Raw genomic sequence first — 9,028 nt, forward strand, 5'->3', positions numbered from 1 at the left:
GACAGTACGAGACCGCACGCGGGTTCTGCGGTCGCAGTTCCCAGACACAAGTTTACGGCTGCTCGGGTGGGTGGCGCAACCAGCGCTGCAAGCCCACCAGCAGTATTGGCATCTACACGCCCCGGCACTCTCTAGTGCGCGTTACTAGGGACTAACAGTAAATCCAATGCACCAATCATGGATACCAATCGTATGTACAGTTTAGAGTAGGGAGCACTTGCACTGCGGCACGGATCAGCCGTGGCGCAGTGCCCTGAGTATCGGAAAACCAGCAAAACATCGGAGGCACATCAGCAAAAAGTGGAAGGGAGACTCACGCCAAGGTGCCAGGTCTAACAGAGCACGAGACACATTCGAATGTGGTTTGACTTTTGTGGCTGTGCGCGGTCAAAACTATTGGTAACCTTTATTAAGACAATGAGGGACTGCTACGAAGGTGCATCTGCTGTAATCCTATTAAACAGCTTATTGACACCACGTGTTAGTGTAAGGAGAGGAACTAGACAGGGGTAACCCATCTCGCCCCTCCTATTCGACCTCTACATTGAGCCTCTAGCGCAAGCGTTGCGGCTGGATGATCGGGTTACACGCTTCAGGGTTGGAAACTTTAGCTGCAAGTTGGCATTATATGCTGATGATTTGCTAGTTTATACTGGTAACCCGGTTGAGGTTTTTCCCAGAGTGAAAGAGATAATGAAATATTTTGGCCAATACTCTGGGTACATGATCAATAACTCAAAAACCGAAATAATGTGCTGGGGGTAGACAATTGGGAGGGGGCTGAAAGTAGTCAATTTAGATACCTGGGGATAATAATAACACCGGATCTTAACATCTTAACACAGACCAACATAAAGAAGGTGGCGAATGACATTGATCATCTTCTGCTGAGATGGCAGAACCTTCAGCTCACAATCTATGGCCGGGTAAATCTGGTCAAAATGGTAACCTTGCCGAAGCTGCCATACCTATTTAATATGATTCCATTGACTTTTCCATATAAATCTTTGGCTAAAATTCAGGGGAAAATAGGCAGCTTTATATGGGCAAATAAAAACTCTAGGATCTCTTGGAAAAAGCTAAAAAGAAGATTGATGAAGGGGGGGTTTACGCTTCCTGACATCCACTGGTACTCCTTTGCCTTCCAACTGAAAAACATCCGATGTTTCCTTACCAGTCCCGATGATTCCAACTGGGGGCGGGTATTGAACACAATGGTTGAACAAGAGGGTGGGGTCCTGGGTTCCTTTATAAATTCGGTGCGCCAAAATTTTACAAAAAGGTACGTCTAAAGGTACTGAAACATGCAATTTTAGTATGGCTCAGAGTTAAGGAGAGATGGGGTATAAAGTTTTACTCAGATCTTGCCCCAATCTTGGATTCCCCGGGTTTGCCGTCTTGTTTTGATGATAGTCTCTCTCTTCCTATTAGGAAAGCAGGGATAACAACGTAGTCGGACATAGTAACATCAGAGGGGGTTTTACCATGGGAGGTTTTGAGGTTAAAGATCGGGGACTCCTTCTCTAGATTCAAGTACATTCAGATCGGCTCCTGGTTTACCGCTGAGAGAGACAACATAGGTGGAAACTGGGATGTTGAGTCTGCTCTCCAATCCCCTAGGCCGATGAAGAGGGAAGTGGGACTCTGGAATGAAAAAATGCTGGAGGAGGAGGAATCGGAAGCCCCCCCAATGTATCAAATCTGGAATACCTCTAGGTTGGAAGATATATCAATGGCTCTATATGATATATCTCTCCATTTTTTGTATAAATATGTTAGATCAGCCTCCCTGAAGAAAAATCATTTATTTACCATTAACAGGCTATACTACACACCAAAAAAGATTGCGAAAGTTGTAAATCCCCCCCCATCTTGCTCAAGATGTGGGTTAGTCGAAGCAGACGACATACATGTTGTTTATGACTGCCCTATATTGGGCCCTTTTTGGTCTATGGTGGAGAAGGCCCTGGAGGGCATTTTTAACACCTTAGCTGCGTGTAAACATTTCTCCCCAGTGCTGCGCTGTCCATTAGAACTAGTGCTGAATGGACGTTCAATGGTCGTGCGCAGCACTGGGGAGGTAGCGCTGCTGACGACCATTGGCCGTCAGCAGCACTTAAGGGGTTAAGGTGCAAGTAAGCTTGAATATAGCTAGAGTTTTTTTGGGGTTCGATACGGATCTTGTTAGTTTATTAAGGGGGCACAAGTGGGGTTATTTCCCAGTCTTGTTTTAATTGCACGTAGAGAGATTTGTAAATTATGGAACGACCCCAGCCCACCTTTGTATGAAAGTTGGTTACCGGCGGTACTGAGCACTGCGCGTTTAGAGTCCGGATTGGCACAAAATGTAAATAGCACAGTGTGGGGCCCTTTGGTAGAATGGGGAAGAGAAATGAGGCTGGTCTAAGGCCCTTCTAGTCCTATGATTACACCATGCCTCGGAATAAAGGGGCAGGGCGGGACAGCCCAGGCTATCTCAAGAACATCAGCCCTAGGGCGCTCACGATGGAATGGGTTGAGAAAGTTTATTTGCACAGCTTTTGGTGGAATGAGGACAAAAAAAAAGAAAAAAAAATTCAGCCATCCTATTGGTATTTATGCATATTTATTTCACTTTTTAATAATATATGGAGTCTTAACATGGTGTATTTCCACATTTATTTTACTGATAAATATGCACTCATACTTTAATGCCTGTTGCCTTTGAGCAAATTAAGCAGCAGAACACTACACCCACATGTAAATATTACCAATATATAGAAATATATAGAAATATATGTTAGCATATGCCTACATTTAAGGAAATCCCATCCTGTTTTTTGACTCCTGTGCTGTTTTTGCATTCAGATGTTGGCTTGGAATTCATACAGGGCAGTGTCAAATGTCACTCACGAAAAGCACAATATTCTGTATTTTTCTGCTTTCAAAAATAAATACAGACAAGAAACACATTCAGAAATAAAACCTTTTCTGTTAAAAATGATTCCTTTAATATAAGTGGTCCTTGTAAAACCCCAAGCCACTTCTTTCACAATGCATTATATTAAAATGACAACATAGGTTAAATGTATCGCAGTCAACTGAATAGTGATGAGTGCAAACCTAAAAGTCGAACTAGCTGGATTAACATGGGCAGAGCGGCCATTTAAGCTGATTAACCCCTTCCAGGCTGATGACGAGCTGGGCTCGTCATGGTGTAGCCTCCTCGCACGCTGATGACGAGCCCAGCTCGTCATGTAACACTGCTCAACCAATCACAGATAATGCTGGACTCAATTGAGGATGCAACAGCTGAATAGTTAGTGAGAGGGATATTATACAACTGACTTTATATCCTTATGGAGATATACATTAGCTAAGAGTAACATTTCAGTTCGATTTTGTTTTACCTGAATTTCAACCACTGATATTTGTGCCCACATACTTATACTTTCTATCCTTCTTACTTTTCTTATTTTTCGTGTGTAAATAAACGTTAAAAGGTCTCCACATAATCAACCGTATACACCTACCATGGCTGAGTTTACATATTGATATGATACCATCAATATTCGGGTTCTCTTGGAGCTAAATCTCCTGTAGGAGGATAACAGGGTATACATTTAAAAGATTTGCTGAGAAAATTAGTCAAATAAAGTGCAGTATAACACGTTGTCAGTCGTCCATGTCTTAATCTCTTTATTGTTCCAATTGTCTCTTCAAGTCAAAGATTGAAGACAATGACACTATTTCAACTCTTCCTTTTCATAATATTCACACATGTGAATGTAATGTTTACTTCGATACTACCACAGCCAACAACTGTTTCACAACAAAAAGGCTTTTTCACGGCTGTTAAATTAGAAACATTTATTGTAATGACAGTTGCTTGTGATAAACATTACTTTATCCATACAATCAATAATAATCTACTCTGATAACACTGACGTCTATCACTTGACAGTGGAAGGAATATGCCACAGCATTCACAGGGCCACAAGCCGCATCAGAGCCCCCTCTCTTCAAATTTTCCCCATACTCTTCGACCACCACGACCAACCATCCTCACTTTGAAGCCAATAAGGGTGGCTAAGGGTGGCTAAACAACCTAAAAAGCCAATGCATGGTATGGCTGACCGCAAAGTCGGGGATGAGGTAGTCTACACACAAGGGGGACAAGCACACCATCCTCTTCTGTGGCTCTATTGTCTCATATAAACTTTAACTGAAGACCAGCTCTCCTCTGGAGTGTGCAGGCCCCTCTCCTCGATCAGATATCCACAAGGTATGACAGATGGGTGCACCACCACACTCCCTGCCACACCATACATTCACCTTACCATTTTCCCTTAAGTGGGGAATAGCATTGTGTGCCAAGGAGACAATCACCAAATCTCCATCTCCGATGGCTTTCCGCCATATACCATGGTGAGACAGCCTGTAGGAAAAACAGATAGGACCTGAAACCCTTCTCATGCTAAACAGTGATGTCACATTGCTCATACCACTGACAAGAGAAAGGCTGATAAACTAGCAAACATTACAATGATTATCTAGGGATCTCTGTCTAGCACCACCTCAAAAAAGACACCAACCAGGTTAATGATAATGGGCAATGCACTTGAACTCGCATAAGGACACCCCTGGGCATCCCAAAAAACAGCATACTACCTCCCCAAAGCGAGGTCCGAGGTTGGTCACTGTCTATCTCTGCCACTGAGTAGCTGGATCAATACCGCACCTGCAGCAGACGAGGGCCAAGAATAGTACAGGTGGATGAGAGTGAATGGTGTTTCCCCTCCTTGGAGATCACAACATCTTGTGTCTTTGTCCCCACAGGCCTCTAGGTCCAGGCACAGGATTGGCCCCATTTTCAGCTACAACCACCAGCGCCTCCTGATATTTGACCGTAAGCCCTACGGCAGAGCAATTGATTCAGTGCAGTGCAGCAGCCCTACAATGAACTTTAACTGCAGCAAGAGATCCTACCATACTAAGAATAAATATGTGCATTTCATGAGGTCTTCGCTTCCTGACCATGACAATTTTCAGCCTTTCTTAGTTGTTGTAACTGTTATTCTTTTAGGAGGCCACTCTGAAAATGTCCAAGTATTTCAAGTTCCATCATTTTACTACGCCTAACAATTTTTATACAACTCCTAATTGTAAGATTACAAATCGTAATGTGAGATTGGACATGAAACAAATTTCCTGACTGCACTCATGCTTGGAGAGATTATGTTCCAAAATGTGCTTGACTTATTATGTTGCAATACGCCAGTCAGGGAATCCGATAGACTGTCATCGCTGAATCTCCTGGATGTTAAATTCAGTTTGGAGAGATAGTTTCTTCAAAGTTACTAGGTTTCACTTCTTACTGCAGCTTTTATCACATTCTGTGCAGTGGTAGGGTTTCTCACCAGTATGGATCATCTGATGTGTGAACAGTTTGCTTGTCTGAGTGAAACTTTTCCCAAATGATGTGCCCAAAGAGGGTTTCTCTGCAGTGTGGATTACTCTCACATTTCCCACACTACATCCGCCTTTGACTAAGTAGGTGTCCTCCAATGCTGGAACAGACCTTCCTTTGAGTGAAGTTGTTCCTACAATCTGTAACTTTATTCAGATTCTCCACTGTATGGATTATTGATATCTTAACAGTGTGCTGTTCAGATTGAAGCATTTTCCACATTCTGCTCACAAATAGGGGTTTTCAGGGGCATTACAAAGAGACATAAAAAATTCATTTACGCAAAACACTATATACAAGGTTGAGGCAGAAGGTCAAATACATACAATTGATGATAAATACAATAGTAGACATAGAGGAAAAGTGTTTTGTGTAAATGAATGTTTTATGTCTCTTTGTAATGCACCTGAAATCCCAATAAAAATATTTAAATAAAATAAAATAGGGTTTCTAGTGTAGATTCTTTGATGGCTTAACATATTTTCATAAGAGTGAATCTTTTCTCACACTTTCTACAATTATATGGTTTCTCACCAGTATGGACTCTGATGCTTCACCAGTTCTCCGCTCTCAATAAATTGTTTTCCACATTCTGTACAGTTATGAGGTTTTCACCAGTATGGATTCTCTGATGCATTTTCTTCAGAGTGAAGCTTCTTCTGCATTCTGTACTTGGAAATGGTTGTCACCAGTATGGAGTCTCTGGTGTGACAACAGTGTTCTCTTTACACTGAAGCCTTTTCCACACTCTGTACATTGAAAGGGTTTCTCACCTGTATGGATTCTCTGATGCTGCATCAGGTTGTACTTCACACTGAAGCTTCTCCCACATTCTGTACACTGAAAGGGTTTCTCACCAGTATGCGTTCTCTGATGTATCAACAAAGTGGATCTATGAAAATAGCCTTTCCCACATTCTGTACATTGATAGGGATTCTCACCAGTATGGATTCTCTGATGTGACAATAGTTTTCTCTTTACACTAAAGCCTTTTCCACACTCTGTACACTGAAATGGTTTCTCACCTGCATGGATTCTCTGATGCTGCACCAGGTTCCACTTCACACTGAAACATTTGTCACATTCAGCACAGTGGTAGGGTTTCTCACTAGTATGGATTCTCTGATGCCGCTTCAAGATGTACTTCTCACTGAAGCTTTTGTCACAATGAGCACAGTGGTAGGTTTCTCGCCAGTATGGATTTTCTGATGCTGCACCAGCTTGTACGTCATACTGAAGCTTCTCCCACATTCTGTACACTGAATGGGTTTCTCACCAGTATGGATTCTCTGGTGTGACAGCAGTATGCTCTTTATACGGAAGCGCTCTCCACATTTGGTACATTGATAGGGATTTTCACCAGTATGGATTCTCTGATGCCGTATCAAGGTGTGCTTTACACTGAAGCTTTTGCCACATTCAGCACAGTGGTACGGTTTCTCACCAGTATGGATTCTATGATGTGCCAAAAGGCTTCCCTTCTGAGTGAACTTTTCCCCACATTCTGTACATTGATTGGATTTCTCTCCAGTATGGATTCTCTGATGTACTAGCAGTGTGCTCGCTTGAGTGAAGCTTTTCCCACATTCTATACACTGATTGGTTTTCTCACCAGTATGGATTCTCTGGTGTGATAACAGTGTGCTCTTTATATAGAAGCGTTTTCCACATTCTGTACACTGAAAGGGTTTCTCACCAGTATGGATTCTCTGGTGTGATAACAGTGTGCTCTTTACACAGAAGCGTCTTCCACATTCTGTACATTGAATGGGTTTCTCACCAGTATGGATTCTCTGATGCTGCACCAAGGTGTGTTTTACACTGAAGCTTTTGCCACATTCAGCACAGTGGTACGGTTTCTCATCAGTATGGATTCTCTGATGATAAAGCAGTGCACTTGCTTGAGGGAAGCTTTTCCCACATTCTGTACATTGAAAGGGTTTTTCACCAGTATGGAGTCTCTGATGTTGCTTCAAGGTGTGCTTCACACTGAAGCTTCTCCCACATTCGGTACACTGATAGGGTTTCTCACCAGTATGGATTCTCTGATGAACAAGCATTGCACGTGCCCGAGTGAAGCTTTTTCCACATTCTAAACATTGAAAGGGTTTCTCACCAGCATGGATTTTCCGATGCTTCACCAGCCGACGCTGCTCACTGACGCTTTTTCCACATTCAGTGCATTTGTAGGGGTTCTCACCAGTATGGATTATCTGATGTGTGATTAGTGCGCTTGTCAGAGTGAAGTGTTCCCCACATTCTGTGCACCAGCAGGGTTTCTCACCAGTGAGGATTCTTTGCTGACTTAACATATTTGTCTTACAAGTGAAGCCTGTCCTCATTCAGTACAGATAGAATCCATACTGGTGTGAAACCCTATGATGTAACAGTGTTCTCTGCACATCAAAGTGTTTCTCACTGATGATATTTCTCACCTCAATGAATTCTCTGATGCTTTTTATCTCAGTGAAACTTTTCCCACATTCCATACACTGGTATGACATATACTCAGAACAAACATTTTGATGCCTGTGTATCAAAGAGCCCGTAGAGCCCGTACTGCAGCTTTCCTCAAGGTATGTACACTACGATGTCTCCCATATAAGCAACCTATGGTAAGTCACCTGATTTTGTTGGTGAGTCAAGCTCTTCTAATCCTCTTTACAATGGTATAGTTTCTCCAGAGTATGGATATTCTGATGCTTGCACTAAGCTGATATTACAATGAAAATGATGTCACACTCTGGGCACATCTATGCTTCAATCTCGTATGGATCATCTGATGCATGTACAGATATGAGCTCTGAGTGACACTTTTCTCCGACTCTGTACAAAAATATGGTTTCTTGCCAAACAAACTTCTGAGGATCATATCGATGCAAGCTCTAAGCAAACATTTCTCACTCCGTAGACTGATAAAGATTATTCATGGTATGGAGCATCAAACTGTCCCTAAAGATGCGCTCTGTATGAAGGTCTTCCTTAAGCTATTTCACTGTTTTTTCCCCAGAATGTATTGTATAGCGTGTGAACAGATCAAGCTTCCAAGTGGATGTTTTTGCAGACTCTTCACACGGATACAGTTTTTTTCTTCTGGTAATGCTGATCAGGAGTATTTGGATGCAGGGGGCCTTTAGGTCTGTTCATCAGCTCCTTGATTCTGTAAATGAGAAACAAATGTCTGTGAGTTTGTCACAGCCAGGTGGCTAAAAGACAGAAACGTGGGATGAGGAAGGAGCTACTGTAAAGAGGGGAGAGACACTGAGGGGGGAAAGCTGCAGAACATATACTGATGTCTGATATCACAGTTGAAGCCTAAAATTAAAATACAGTGTCCTTGCCGGTTAGGAGGACGCTGCTGACACTCATAAATCCAGATCACAATAGCCCAGTTTCGAGGTACAGCCTCTTTAGGTCGGTGACCTTTGAACACTACTCTTAATTGGTTTTCAGATCAACTCCAGCACCAGTTATCTCTCATAACTTGACAACTGACTGCAAGGACCAGTTAAACCTGTGAAGGGTTCCTCCATTCACTCAGACTCCAAGCAACAGATAACTAGAAGCACTGTTTGAAGG

At 42.5% G+C, this 9,028-nt stretch overlaps 1 pseudogene; it reads right to left on the minus strand.

The window, feature by feature from the left end:
* Positions 1–6,091: 6,091 nt before the first annotated feature.
* Positions 6,092–7,773, minus strand: LOC147737747 (uncharacterized; annotated as a pseudogene).
* Positions 7,774–9,028: the final 1,255 nt, after the last annotated feature.

The sequence above is a fragment of the Lissotriton vulgaris genome, chromosome 1_1 (genome assembly GCF_964263255.1).
Source record: "Lissotriton vulgaris chromosome 1_1, aLisVul1.2, whole genome shotgun sequence".
NCBI classification, from domain to species: domain Eukaryota; kingdom Metazoa; phylum Chordata; class Amphibia; order Caudata; family Salamandridae; genus Lissotriton; species Lissotriton vulgaris.